This window comes from Chiloscyllium plagiosum, chromosome 4, assembly GCF_004010195.1.
Source record: "Chiloscyllium plagiosum isolate BGI_BamShark_2017 chromosome 4, ASM401019v2, whole genome shotgun sequence".
NCBI classification, from domain to species: domain Eukaryota; kingdom Metazoa; phylum Chordata; class Chondrichthyes; order Orectolobiformes; family Hemiscylliidae; genus Chiloscyllium; species Chiloscyllium plagiosum.
Genome location: NC_057713.1, coordinates 47,416,195 through 47,431,551, shown reverse-complemented (window position 1 = coordinate 47,431,551; position 15,357 = coordinate 47,416,195). Strand labels below are relative to the sequence as shown.

The following is a 15,357-nucleotide window of genomic DNA, read 5'->3' as shown; positions in this document are numbered from 1 at the left end:
CAGCAAACGAATATTTTTTCGGCGACCTCGATTATCGAGGTCGTCAATATGATTTTCCAAGGTCCAGACTCGCTGCTCGAGAGTCCGGACCTGATCCACGGCCGATTGAGCGGTAGTCTCGGAGGTCGCGGCCTTTAGCTCCGCCCCTCCGACTCGGCGTTGAATTTCTTCAATCTCATGGTCGTGCTTCTGCAGCGCGGCCGAGAGCGACTCCTAACGGTTTCTGGATTCGACAATAAAGGCATCGATCTTCGAGTCAAGCTTGGAAAGCATTTTTGCAAGGCTTGTTACTGTTGGTAAGTCCCCCGGGGCGGCTGTGGACGCCTCTGCTGCAGCTGGAGAGTGTGGGGGAGGGGTTCCTGCTTGCTGAGAGCTGCGGGCTCCCTTCCCTTTAGTCATTTTAACTTAGGATTAAGTTGTTTAAATGTAATATTACACAACTAATTGAATTACAAAACTATTATAAATGATTTGGTGAGCTTGGTAGGTGGTAGGTGACCCACTGTGCCCAAGTCTTGGGAGGAGCACTATAGACTCAGTCTCACTGGGTCGCCGCCATCTTGGATCCCCCCCAATATGCATTTTAATAAAAAAAGAATTCTGCAACTGACTACATTAATTAGCTACAAAGTGAACTGAATATGTGTTGTTGTCTCATTCAATTACCCATCCTGAAGGGATTGAATCCTTGTTGGTGTTTCAGAGCTATTAATCACCTTGTATGTAGATCTGCATTCCACGATAGTGACTGTAGGCATGCTATTAGGTGAGAGAATTTGCAATGATCATAGTAGAGCCTGTTTACGATATCACTTGAACTTCCAACTTGAGTGGCCAGATAGGAAGCTAGATGATGAGGAGTGGAAACCCTGCCTAATACTTGGCTCAATAATTAGGATTTAATTAAGCCAAATGTAGTGATTCCCCAGGCATCCTAACTGAGATGAGCATTTGAATAGCTTGCTACTCGAATAAACTTCCTGCGACTTGATGGTAATATATCTACTTCGTACTTTGACTGTGAATTTAATGAATATGAATGTTTTACACTGGCTGTTCATTGGGATTTTATATTTACACAAATTAGCATATTTCCAATTAATTCAAATTTCATGCAATAAATGAATTAAGCAAAATTCTTCCTAGGCTTCCCAAATGAGGCCACTGAATATATTTGCTATCACAAATTTCTACAAAATTGGCCCAACTTGCACATAATAATGTAGGGCTTAACTTACCCATTGTGTAATATCACAGTTTGAAAGGGCAGTGACAGTAGAGAGAGAGAGAGGAGAGCCCTCTTTCTGTCAAGGCAGGCTTTGCTGGGTTTTGGGGAAAGAGGAGGGCAGGGGGTTATGGAGGAGGCTATAAGAGGATGAGGGGAGACTTGGGGGATTGGGTGGGAGATGAGGAGTCAGTGGAGGACACAAGGGGCCAAAGGCAGTGCAACAGGTGAGGGAGAGAGGAGATTGCAAGGGCAGGGAAGGGTGATGGAAGCTGCAAGGTAGAGTGGGCAAGAGAGGAAGCCTAGAAGGGAAGCGAGAAGGAGGCTGACTTCATGCAACTGTGCCTTGGGCTGAGTGAATCCATTCATATTGCGCTGCTCCTCAATCACAGGCTTTTTCCACTCATTTCCTTTTAATTAGTTGAGCCTTTTGGCAACACAGGCAGGAGAGAAGTGACCTTTAATTGGAGGAGGAACTACTTATAAGTAAATGTGAAGATCTTGTACTTGGAACAACAGCTTAGCAGGTCACACAGGACCTGTCAGTGGGTCACATTATTGGATCTTCAAAATGGTTTGAAGGTTTCTCTAAGTGAAGAAAACCCATTTCATAAATTACTGAAGGCATTTAAGAACTTTTTAGGTGTAAATATGCCATTTATTGAAGCACTGTCTTTGTCAATAATTCCCTGAAATTCTCACTCCTAATTCTTGTGGAAAGATTTATCTTCACTTTGCTTCCCTAATTCCTGTTTCTAATGTTCTAAATCTACCCCACTAACATTCGTCACCCATAAAACATTCTCTCACCACCTTCTTACAAATCTATCATCACAACCTGTTCTTGTATCTTCGAGTCATAGCATTTTGCAGCATGGAAACAGATCCTTTGCTCCAAATAGTCCACGCTGACCATATTCCCATATTAAACAAGTACCACCTGCCTGCAAATGGCCCATATTCCTCCAAACCTTTCCTATTCATATACTTATTCAAACGTCTTTTAAATATTGAAACTGAACCTGCATTCACCACTTCCTCTGGCAGTTCATTCCACGCATGAACCACTCTCTGTGTAAAAAAGAAATAATATCATGCTATTATATTATGTTACAGTACGTTGACAATAAACTATTCTTCAAGATACAGTCGGCTTCTATTTACTTAACCCAAGTTAGCATAAACTCAAATAAAATAACATTAAATTAAACTGCAGTCCACCAAAAGGAGGAAAACTAAATCCTCCCTAATTTCCATTCCCAGGATCCTCTCCAGCTCATTCACCATGGCCCCCCAATATCCGTGGATCTTGAAACACGGACCAAAAGCAATGTGTAAGGATGCCAATACTGTTTTTACATTTGGGACATTTCAGGGAAGATCCTTTCTTAAGCTTTGCTAACCTCTCTGGCACCACGTAGGCCTCGTGGAGGATCTTCACTTGCATATTGTGCCTTGTTGCACATTGAAATTTTCTTTACATTCCCCCATATATCCTCCCATGTGTCTGATGAGATTTCTTCCCCTAACTCCTAACTCCAAATCTCATGGAGTTTCTCCATATCCCCAAAGGCATTCCCTCTCTGCAGGTGATGTATGGTACTAACTGAGAGAGCGCCCCCACATCAGAGCACTCTTTGTTCTATATCCAACTTGCAGGGCTGGGCCAAGAGCGTGGTCTTCTTCTGAATGTAATCCCTAACTTGGAAATATCGGAAAAGGTCCCTATTAGGGATTCCGTATTTCTGACCTAATTGGCTAAAAGATATCAAGACTTCTCCCTCAAATAAATCTCCCAGACAGGAGATTCCTTTACCCTCCCATGCTCTGAAGCCGGAGTCCATTGATCCCAGTCTAAATTCTGGCGCTCCCACTAACTGAGTGAACGGTGAAGTCTTAAGCAAATTGCCGTTATTCTGCTACATTATCCTCCATGCTTTCACCGTATTTATGATAATCAGAATCTCAGTGCTCAACTGCAGATCTCATATTAGTCTCCCTAAGACAGGTTGGAGGGCACTCTTGGCTATACGAATGATTAGGAGAAAGTGAGGACTGCAGATGCTGGAGATCAGAGCTGAAAATATGTTGCTGGAAAAGCGCAGCAGGTCAGGCAGCATCCAAGGAGCAGGAGAATCGACGTTTCGGGCAAGAGCCCTTCGTAAACGAATGACTATACATCTCCAGCAGTGGTTCAGCTAACATGTGCATGAACTCCTGATAAAATTCATTCCGGCATCTGTCTTGACCGGGTGCCTTACCACTTCGGAGATGCCTTATCGCCTCCTGCACCTCCTGTACTGTCATAGCTTCATTTAAAAGGGAGGTCTGATCAGCATCTATACTAGGGAGGGCCAAGTTTTCAAAAAAGGATTCCATTCTTACTTCTCCATCCCCACAGCCCTCCGACCGGTATAACTCTGCATAGAACTCCTGGAATCTGGCATTGATCTTCCTTAGTTCACGGGTGACATTGCCAGTTCTCTCCTTGATAGACACAAGGGACTGTGGAACACTTTCCTTCTTAGCCAGGTATCTACCTGGCTTATCCCCATATTCAAACAGCCTTTGCTTTGCAAAGGAGACCCCCTCTCTTCGCCACTTGTGTGAGCACTGAGTCCAGAGCAGCAGGGAGAGCCATAACCCATTGCAATTTGACCACAGATGATCTGGTATGATATGCAAATTCGGCTGCTTTCAGCTAGGCCTCAAGCATCCACTGCTGCTCTCCTCTCTGTCTCCTTTTCGTTGTCGAGTATGAAATAATCTTATCCCTTAAGAATGCTTTGGTGGTCTCCCAGAGCATTGATGGATTACTGGCTGTACCCCAATTGATGTCCTAAAAAGCCCTGAACTCCCTTTTGATATACTGTACAAAGTTGTCAGCCTTCAACAGAAACTGAGCCATACACTAGTGCTGCGTGCCTACTCCACTACCTTTAGTCTTAACATCTAAATATACGCCGCATGGTCCGAAATAGTTATGCTCCCAATCCTGCAGGCCGACACCAAGTCCAAACAAACCGATGGAACAAAGAACATATTAATTCTTGTGTGGCACTTGTGCAGGTTGGAGTAAAAGGTAAAGTTTCCCACATTCGGGTGGAGGCACCTCCACACATCCACTAGTTCCAACTCCTCACACAAGTCCACTCACTGTCTGGACTGCTGAGATGTACCCGACAGCCCTGTTGGCATCCTGTCTACCCCAGGGTCCATGAGACAATTAAAGTCTCCTATAATCATATGGCGCACCCCAAGAACCATTAATTTAGAGACTGCATCAACTAAAACTTTTTAAAGGATGCACCAGGGGACAGTAAACTTTCAGGATCCCATACTCTTCTCCATGTATCAGGCCTTGAGAATGACGAACCATCCATATGCATCCTTGCTTTGATCTGTCATCTCAAATGGGAGGTTCATTCTTACCAGTATTGCCACTCCTCTGCTTTTGGAGTTAAAGGAGGAGAAGAATACCCTCTCATATTCCCCCTGCTGTAACTTCAGATGTTCCCCATCAGTCAAATGTGTCTCTTGCAAAGCACGATGTCAACCCTTTCCTTCCTAACGTTTTAGAGCACCTTTTTCCTTAATGGTGTAGTGGCTCCCCTTTATATTCCAGGTGCACCACCTGAACAGATTGCTAGCCATGACTGCACACTGCAGCCACTGGTACCTGGAGAGGAAGAATCCCATTCAATGTGCGAAGATTGGAGACAAAACAGACTTTATCAAATCTAAAGACGATTCCTACAAACACTAACAAAATTACTAAAACTAAAAAACTAACCTCTACTCCTAACTTAAACAAACAAACACAAAAACACAAATCTCCAGAGATCTTCCCCCTTGTCCATCGGGAGCATTCACTCCCAACCTCATAACCATCCTAGCATCTTCCAGTTAAGGCCACACCCAAAGCCCCAGTAATGGGAAAAAAAACATGTTATTTAAACTCCTAAAAGTTAGCAGTAAATGCCCATCCCTTCCCCTCCGCATCTCAATCCCACACATCTTTACACCAAAGGAGTAACCACCCTTCACCCAGCAAAACTGAACAATAGAATAACTAATAACCACCAAATAAATTTAATATAAAACATACCGGATTTTACACCAATGCAATACCAAGCCTATAAGGCCTAAGACCCCAAAAGGGAAAAGAACAAAGAGAGGGAAGATAAAAAGTATTATATTATGCCATTTTCTGCACGCATCTTTTCCTCCTTCCTCCTCCACCAAAGTCTGTCATTTCAACGTGTTCAAAAATTCTTCTTTTTCCACAGAGTTGAAATTGTAGATAGATCCCCCATAATTGAATTGAAGCAAGGCCGAGTTCCTCAGAGAATATCGAATGTTTAAAAGTTTTAATTTTTTCTTTACATCATCAAAGGTCTTCCTTTTCTTAATTATGGCCCCAGAAAAGTCATGAAAAAACATTATCCTTGAAACTTTATAAGCCAAAGTCTGTGGATCTCTTCCCAGTTTTCTGGCTATTTCTATTATTAATTGCTGTTCCTTATAGTGCTGGAGTTGCACTAGGACCAGGTGGGGGCGCATCGCGATCTGGTGGGCCCGCTTCACACTCACACAGCCTGACTCGATCTCAAGTCACAGAATCTCTGAAAGTCACCTCGAGAAAATCAGCAAGGATTTCACTTTCTTCACGCTCTGGTAAGCCCACGATCTGTAGACTTTTTTTTTCTCCGACCTCAATTTTTGAAGTCGTTTACTTTTTCCCGCAGGGGCTCAAACCTGGCCTTCCAAGTTTTGGACCCGACCGCAGTCCTCTGTTCCACCGTTTCTATGTGCTGATCAAAAGCCCAGATCTCCTGCTCATGCTTTCTCAGCATGGCAGTAATTGGTTCCAGTGCTCCCTTGGTTTTTTTCAGAGTTTTGCGAACTCCATGAGTAAATGCTGTTGCTCCACTGAACTTAACGGCATCGCCACAGAAGTCGAGGTAACAGCTACGGGTATGTCCAACGTAGTAGGGGAGTGCCCTGCCTGCTGCGCTCCCTTTGGTCTTTTTCCCTTGGATGTCTTCATTTCAGTTCTAGGTCTGTCAAATCTTAATTTAAAAGTGTCTAGATCTTAATTTAAAAAGTGCCCAGGTATTCTACCTACTTTACATGACAAATTTTCTTCGGGGTGGCTGACGGGGTTGGGGGGCGGGGGGAAATGTAGGAAGGAGCCTACCTTACCTGGGATATGGCACAGAGCCCAACACAGCAGACAGTTCAGACCGCCGCCATCTTGAATTAGCCTCCTGTCCTTTTTTAAATCTTTAACTTCTCACCTTAAAGAATATGCCCCCGGGTTTGAACTCCCCACCTTAGCAGAAAGACCTTTACTTTCACCTTATCTATGCCCCTTAATTTTATAAGCCTCTAGAAGTTCACTTCTCAACCTCCTATGCTGCAATGAAAAAAGGTCCCAGCATATTTTTATAGCTCAAAACGTCCATTCCTGGAAACACTTAATGGTAAGGTCCGAAGGAGTGTTGCTGAACAATGAGACCTTGGAGTGCAGGTTCATAGCTCCTTGAAAGTGGAGGTGCAGGTAGATAGGATAGTGAAGAAGCCGTTTAGTATGCTTTCCTTTATTGGTCAGAGTATTGAGTACAGGAGTTGAGAGGTCATGTTGCAGCTGTACATGACATTGGTTAGGCCACAGTTGGAATATTGCGTGCAATTCTAGTCTCCTTCCTATCGGAAAGATGTTGTGAAACTTGAAAGGGTTCAGAAAAGATTTACAAGGATGTTGCCAGGGTTGGAGGATTTGAGCTACAGGGAGAGGCTAAACAGGCTGGGGCTGTTTTTTCTGGAGCTTCGGAGGCTTAGGGGCGACCTTTATAGAGGTTTATAAAATCATGGGTCGGGTGAATAAAAAAGGTCTTTTCCCTGGGATAAGGGAGTTCAGAACTAGAGGGCATTGACTTAGGGTGAGAGGGGAAAGATATAAAAGAGACCTAAGGGGCAACGTTTTCACACAGAGAGTGGTATGTGTATGGAATGAGCTGCCAGAGGAAGTGTAGAGGCTGGTACAATTGCAACATTTAAGAGGCATTTGGATGGGTATATGAATAGGAAGGGTTTGTAGGAATATGGGCCGGGTGCTGGCAGGTGGGACGAGATTGGGTAGGGATATCTGGTCGGCATGGACGGGTTGGGCCGAAGGGTCTGTTTCCATGCTGTACATCTCTATGACCCTGGTAAATCTTTGCTGAACTGTCTTCAGCTTAATAATATCCTTCGTGTAACAGGATGACCAGAACTGGACACAGTAGTCCAGAAGAGGCTTCATCCTTGTCCTGGACAGCCTCAATATAATGTCCCAACACCTGTCCTCAAAAAGTCTGAACACCTTCTTAACCACCCTGTCTATTTATGATGCAATTTTCAAAGAATTATCTACCTGAACCCTAAGGTCTCTCTATTCTACAATACTACCCAGGGCCCTACCATTAATTGTAAAAGTCCTGCCCTTGTTTGTTTTACCAGAATGCAACACCTCTTAACCACCCAAGACATCATTTGTACTATCTTTTGCCGTATCTTGGGTCTCCCTAAAAGGTGGAGCTTAGTTCAAATGTTCATTAACATTGTTCATCAAGGCCACTGATTTACATTGTCCAAGCAAATATACATATTATTTAATTACTGCAATAATCAGTAATGAAAATGTCACAGGCATCATTCCATTTACAAATGATGGTGAACAAGCAGAAAATAAGCCCAGTTCAGATGGATTATCATCATATAGGACACTTTGTTGATGGCTGAAGAGGCAATTCTTGAGAAGCAAGTTTTGCCATAAGTGCTAAACGTGAAGCATAAATTGTCATTGTGGATTGTTGTATTCAGCATTGTCGTCTACTGCCAAGCCACTGTAGCCTCTGGGCATCATGATGTTATGTTCCAGCCCACAACTGCTATGAACATGGGAGCTCTATATTGAAGAGGTCTCATACGTTTGTGTTTTTTGTACTGAATACACAATATGTGCAGGAGACAGCAAAAATGTAAATTGTGGAGCTCTGTCCTTGTAAGCCATCCATGTTTCACAGCAATACAATGTTGCTGACAACATTGACATTATCAACCATCTGCTTGGTAATAAAGGTCAACTTGATGTTATCTCCTGTGTGTTTGAAGAGTTGACCAAAGGTGGTTACTGGATTCGTGGTGCTGGAAGAGCACAGCAGTTCAGGCAGCATCCAAGGAGCTTCGAAATTGATGTTTCAGGCAAAAGCCCTTCATCAACTATGTCTGCTTCAATTCAGCTTCTCTAGGCTTTCTACCATCACTAGATTGATGGGACTGATATCAAGGATGGGAAACCTTCTATGCGGAGAAATCTGAGATGAATGATTTTGACCAGAGTAGAGCAGTTCAATTACATATTAATATTGTGAAGAACTTTGAAAATTATGAGGGAAATAAGTTGTGGAGACAGTGGTAAGTGCTCATAAATTTAATGGTAACAGAAAGTTATACATTTTTTGGTACAGAAATCTACAGTAGCATGTGGTGCTAGTGTATGGGAAATTGTTGAGGTAGATACAATACACTCTTTCAAAACATTTGATGCTGGGGAAGATTTAGGACAATGGGGCATTTTTGTTTTAGATTAATCTATCAGAGTTGGTATTGTGAAAATAGGTGAGAAAATGAACTGACAGCTTACAATTTTATGTGTGAGAAATAATTGAGTACTTGGGAGAAGAGGAGTGTCAGTTGCTACTTCAATGCTCATCCCCATCTGATGTAATATTAACCCAAACAAAAATAAAGTGCTTGGAAATGTCAGCAGGTCTGGCAGCATCTGTAGAAAGAGAAAAGTTAATGTTTTGAGTCCATGTCATTACCCAGTTCACCCATCCCCTCCTCCACCTGTCACCAGTATCAATACAATTGTTTCCCAGCTATTTTCAGTTCTGACGAAGGGTCACTGGAATCGAAATGTTGACTGTTCTTCTTTTTATAAATGCTGCAAGACCTGCTGAGCTTCTCCAGCACTTTTGTTTTCAGATTTCCAGATTTTAGTTCTTTGATTTTATTGTTTTACAATATTAAGATGGGCTAATGAATGCAGTTGCCTGAAATGGACAGAAGATGCTCAAGTATGCAAATTCTGATCCCATGCCTCGTGTAAATTTCAGAGTTTATATCATGGACACTCTGTCCAGTTTATAATTTTTTGAAACTTGCATTTCCCTGCTCTTTCTTTGCTTCCCTGCATTTTATTTCCCTTTGAGTATTTATCCAATGTTCTTTTTAAGGCTACAATTGTCTACTGCCTGCCATCTATTTTCCAAGGTGCCACCCATATCTGTACTGTTTCTTATTTCAACGGAATATGACAGTTTGGTATGCAAACCTTTGTCAGGTTAGTTTAAATCCTTCCCTACAGTTCAAGAGACCTTCCTGACCAGAATATTTGTCCCAAGTTTGTTCAAGTGTAACCCATCATTCTTGAACATATCCCTCTAGCCACAGAACACAGCATGGAAGTAGCAGAGATGTTTCACAAAACCTCCAGTTTACTTGTAGCAGGTATGAGCATTCTACCCTGAGACTATATTTCCTTCCTTGATCTGAGTTGCTGGACAGTTCAGCATTGTAGTCAGCCAATATCCTGCCCACACAAAACAAGCAAGCTTCAAAAACATACCTCACCTGCATGCACCTATTGCTTCCCAATCTACCTCCTATACCTCTTTTTCCCCCCCCCACCCCCCCAAAATTGCTGATAAAGGCTTTATGCCTGAAACATTGGCTCTCCTGCTCCTTGGATGCTGCCTGATCTGTTGTGCTTCTCCAGTGCCACACTTTTCAACTTCAATAACGTATGTGTTTCAACATCAGACCTATCACAAAAAGCTAAGTGAGTTGAGTTTTTCATCAAGTGCAAGAAAGACATCCATTTTTTCCATAAACATCTATGAGTTTCTAACTTCCTTTACTTGAATGAACAGAGCAATGCTTCTACGATCTCTCCTATTAAGTAAAATTTATTTTTCCTTATTTCATGCCAATGTTTATCTTTTCGACATTTTTTTGCTTCCCGAAATCTCTAAGTGGATATTCATTTTAGAAAGAATGATAACTATTATGATATGGTTTTTATTTTAATAGTGTCACAGTATTTATAAGCACAGTGATCATGGTAATAAAGCACTGGGAAGAGGTGCACAAGGTTAAAAAAAGAAAGCTTTGTCAATCAACTTGAAAAGGAAGTATATAATGATCAGTTAGCTTGGATGAAGCCTTAATGACTGAATAGAATGTGGCCTGCTCCAGAATCTATAACTCTTATTTTTGCTGTTCTAAATATGAAGATGATTTTTTTTTTCATTGATACTTTTAGACAAACAGCTGACATTGGGAGCATTTTGATACACTACCCAAATTGCTGATTGAAAATACATTACAGCTATAATGTGGTCCTAATCATTGAACTTGTGATGTAACAAATTATTCACTTTTTTTAAACAATGCAAACAAACTATTTTGGCAAAACTAAATTTTTAGGAAGTTGGTTTACTTCCAAACCTAGGTACAACTGTGTCCTGACTAAATGCAGAATAAATTTAACACACTCTGTTCTTGCAGTCAATTAGTATCTATTGATACCTGTTAGATGCTTAAATTAAGAAGCAAATGTTTTAATTAAGGCACATTTTCTCAATAACGATGGAGAAAATACCTCTCTGATAACATTGTTGCTCTTCTGTATTTTGTTAAAATTTGTTTTCCCCCAGATGCCAGAGCACACATTTGCATGTGGGGAACTGGCTGCATTTTAGATGCTACTGATAGTTGAGTGATCATAGAACATTGTGCAATTTATACCCTTCACCAGCCCACCTAAAGCCTGGACAATCCTTGGGGAAAAACTGAAAAAAAAATGTTAAAATCCAGTCTAATTTGAGAGAGGGCATCTAGAAATTTATTCCCTGACTTCCCATCATCCATGTGTCAAAATTGGTCTTAAGGATCACTCCCTATCCTTGGTATTTCTATGCAATGGCTAGCTTTTTTAAAAAGCGACTTGAACAATGGCCAGAAATGTTTCTTCAACTCTTACACCCTTCAATAATTGGTGTGATGAGCTGATTGACAGCTTCATTATTAAAATCGAGACTACTCAACCAGCTGCTGCTGTCCCCTCGTCACTTCCTATCCGGGAACTGTCTCTAAATTCTGTCCTGTATGCCCTTGTGGGAAGATAGGCACAGGAGTAAACCATTTGGCTCTTCAAATCTACTCTGCTATTTATATGATCATAGTAGATTGAACACTTAATTGCCTTTTGCCCAAATTATCCTAATAACCATTTATACCATCGATAAGCAAAAATCTGCCAACCTCTAATTTAAGGATTCTGGGTAATCCAAGCTGCGGTCAGGAAAAAATTGTGGCTGTAACAGCAGGTCCTTTTTTGAGATATTTTAGGTGTTGGAGGCGATTTCCGCGAATTTCAGGAGCAATACTTAGTGTTTTATAAGCTGTTGGAGCAGTGAAATTCACAACTGATCTTAGAGGAACTGTTGGGTGAAGTTCACAGCACAGAAGCAGATAAGTGTATTGTTGTTTTAAGTGTGATCTACAGAAAGTCTGCAGTAGTGAGTAGAATGGGTTCTTTCTTGATTATATGGTTTTGGAGATATGTCTCTTGATTAAACTTAAAATGTAAGCCACAACCACTAATTTAACCTGGGGCAGAGTTTGTAGAGGAATGTTAGTTATTTTCTGGGTCTGTCGATTGTGAAGAAGCAAAAATGGCCTTCAGTAGATTGATATGTGCTTCTTGTCAGATGTGGGAGTTTAAAGAGAGTTTACGGATTAGAGCGGATTATATCTGCAATAAATACTGTTGGTTGCGAATCTTATCAGATCGAATGGATCGGTTGGAGAAACGGTTATAAGCAATGAGGAATTTGCAACAACAACAGTATGTGATGGATGGCAGTTACAGGAAGTGGGGAAAGTCTCAGATACAGTCACATAGATGGGTTAACTCCAAGAAAGGTAAGAGAGGTAGGTAGCCAGTGCAGGAGTCTTTTGTGGCTATACCCATTTCAAACAGGTATGCTGTTTTGGAAAATGTAGGGGGAGATGGATTCTCAGGGGAACGGAGCACAAACAGCCAGGTTTCTGGTATTCAGACTGGCTGTAATGCAACGAGGGGTACGTCGGCTTCCAAGAGATCAATTGTGTTAGGGGATTCTGTAGTCCGAGGTATAGACAGATGTTTTTATGTGGTCAGCAGCGAAAATTCAGAATGGTGTGTTGCTTCCCTGGTGCCAGGATCAAGGATGCCTCAGAAAGGATGCATAATGTTCTCACGGGGAAGAGGGGCCAGCAAGAGGTCAGTGTCCACATTGGAACCAACAACATAGGAAGGGAAAAGGTTGAGAGTCTGAAGGGAGATTACAGGGAGTTAGGCAGGAATTTAAAAAGGAGGTCCTCGAGAGTAGTAATATCTGGATTACTCCTGGTGCTATGAGCAACTGAGGACAGGAATAGGAGGATAGAGCAAGTGAATGCATGGCTGAGGAGCTGGTGTATGGGAGAAGAATTCACATTTTTGGATCATTGGAATCTCTTTTGGGGTAGACGTGACCTGTGTAAGAAGGACTAATTGCATCTAAATTGCAAGGGGACTAATATACTCGCAGGGAAATGTGCTGCAGCTGCTTGGGAGGATTTAAACTAGTAAGGCTGTTGGGTGTGGGCTGGGATATCACAGTAATTACAGAAATATGGCTCCGGGATTGGCAGGACTGGTAGCTTAGTGTTCCAGGATGCAACTGCTCCAGGAAGGATAGAAAGGGAGGCAAGAGAGTAGGGAGAGTGGTATTTTTGATAAGGGATAGCATTACAGCTATGCTGTGGGAGGATATTCCTGGAAATACATCCAGGGAAGTTATTTGGGTGGAACTGAGAAATAAGAAAGGGATGATCACCTTCTTGGGATTGTATTATAGACTTCCTAATAGTCAGAGGGAAATTGAGAAACAAATTTGTAAGGACATCTCAGCTATCTGTAAGATTAGTAGGGTGATTATGGTAGGGGTTTTTTACTTTCCAAACATAGCCTGGGACTGCTATAAAAATATGGTTTTAGATGGAGAGGAATTTATTAAGTGCATACAAGACAATTTTCTGATTCAGTATGTGGATGTAGCTACTAGAGAAGGTGCAAAACTTGACCTACTCTTGGGAAATAAGGCAGGGCAGGTGAATGAGGTGTCAGTGGGGGAGCACTTTGAGGCCAGTGACCATAATTCTATCAGATTTGAAATAGTGAGGGAAAAGAATAGACCAGATCTAAAAGTTGAAGTTCTAAATTGGAGAAAGGCCAATTTTGACAGGTATTAGGCAAGAATTTTCAAAAGCTGATTCGAGGCAGATGTTTGCATGTAAAGGTATGGCTGGAAAATGGGAAGCCTTCAGAAATGAAATAACGTGAATCCAGAGAAGGTACATTCCTGTTAGGGTGAAAGGGAAGGCTGATAGGTATAGGGAATGCTGGATGACTAAAGAAACTGAGGGTTTGGTTAAGAAAAAGAATGAAGCATATGTAAGGTATAGATAGGATAGATCGAGTGAACCCTTAGAAGAGTATAAAGGCAGGAGGAGTATACTTAAGAGGGAGATCAGGAGGGCAAAAAGCGGACATGAGATAGCTTTGGCAAATAGAATTAAGGAGAATCCAAAGGGTTTTTACAAATATATTAAGGACAAAAGGGTAGGGAGAAAATAGGGCTCCTCAACGATCAGCAAGGCAACCTTGGTGGAGCTGCAGAAAATAGGGGAGATACTAAATGAGTATTTTGCATCATTTTTTACTGTGGAAAAGGATATGGAAGATATAGACTGTAGGGAAATAGATGGAGACACCTTGCAAAATGTGTCCAAATTACAGAGGAGGAAGTGCTGGATGTCTTGAAATGCATAAAGGTGGATAAATCCCCAGGACCTGATCAGGTGTACCTGAGAACTCTGTTGGAAGCTAGAGAAGTGATTGCTGGGCCTCTTGCTGAGATATTTGTATCATCGATAGTCACAGGTGAGGTGCCGGAAGACTGGAGTTTGGCAAATGTAGTGCCACTGTTTAAGAAGGGCGGTAAAGACAAGCCAGGGAACTATAGACCAGTGAGCCTGACATCGGTGGTGGGCAAATTGTTGGAGGGAATCCTGAGGGACAGGATGTACGTGTATTTGGAAAGGCAAGGACTGATTAGGGATAGTCACCATGGCCTTTTGCATGGGAAATCATGTCTCACAAACTTGATTGAGTGTTTTGAAGAAGTAACAAAGAGTGGTAGATGTGATCTATATGGACTTCAGTAAGGCATTCGACAAGGTTCCCCATGGGAGACTGATTAGCAAGGTTAGATCGCATGGAATACAGGGAGAACTAGCCATTTGGATACAGAACTGGTTCAAAGGTAGAAGACAGAGTGTGGTGGTGGAGGGTTGTTTTTAAGACTGGAGGCCTGTGACCAGTGGAGTGCCACAAGGATTGGTGCTGAGTTCTCTACTTTTTGTCATTTACATAAATGATTTGGATGTGAGCATAAGAGAGTAAGTTTGCAGATGACACCAAAATTGGAGGTGTAGTGGACAGCGAAGAGAGTTACCTCAGATTACAACAGAATCTTGACCAGATGGGCCAATGGGCAGAGAAGTGGCAGGTGGAGTTTAATTTAGATAAATGCGAGGTGCTGCATTTTGGGAAAGCAAATCTTAGCAGGATGTATACATTTAATGGTAAGGTCTGAGGGAGTGTTGCTGAACAAAGAGATCTTGAAGTGCAGGTTCATAGCTCCTTGAAAGTGGAGTCGCAGGTAGGTAGGATAGTGAAGAAGGCGTTTGGTATGCTTTCCTTTGTTAGTCAGAGTATTGAGTACAGGATTGCGTGCAATTCTAGTCTTCCTATTGGAAGGATGTTGTGAAACTTGAAAGGGTTCAGAAAAGATTTACAAGGATGTTGCCAGGGTTGGAGGATTTGAGCTATAGAAAGAGGCTGAACAGGCTGAGGCTGTTTTCCCTGGAGCGTCGGAGACTGAGAGGTAACCTTATAGAGGAGAGTCGACGTTTCGAGCGTAAGCTCTTCA

At 42.1% G+C, this 15,357-nt stretch overlaps 1 protein-coding gene across 2 annotated transcripts in view; it reads left to right on the top strand.

Annotated features, from left to right (window-relative positions):
* The window catches only part of lrrcc1 (leucine rich repeat and coiled-coil centrosomal protein 1), a 196,018-nt gene that overhangs the window by 35,671 nt on the left and 144,990 nt on the right, over nucleotides 1–15,357 (top strand). Inside the window, exon 2 of one of the 2 annotated variants that reach the window (XM_043688160.1) lies at nucleotides 5,754–5,902. The exons of the other annotated variant lie outside the window; for it this stretch is intronic. The gene's annotated coding sequence lies outside the window, so the exon portion shown is untranslated. The remainder of the gene's footprint in view (nucleotides 1–5,753; nucleotides 5,903–15,357) is intronic. 2 annotated transcript variants of the gene reach the window in all.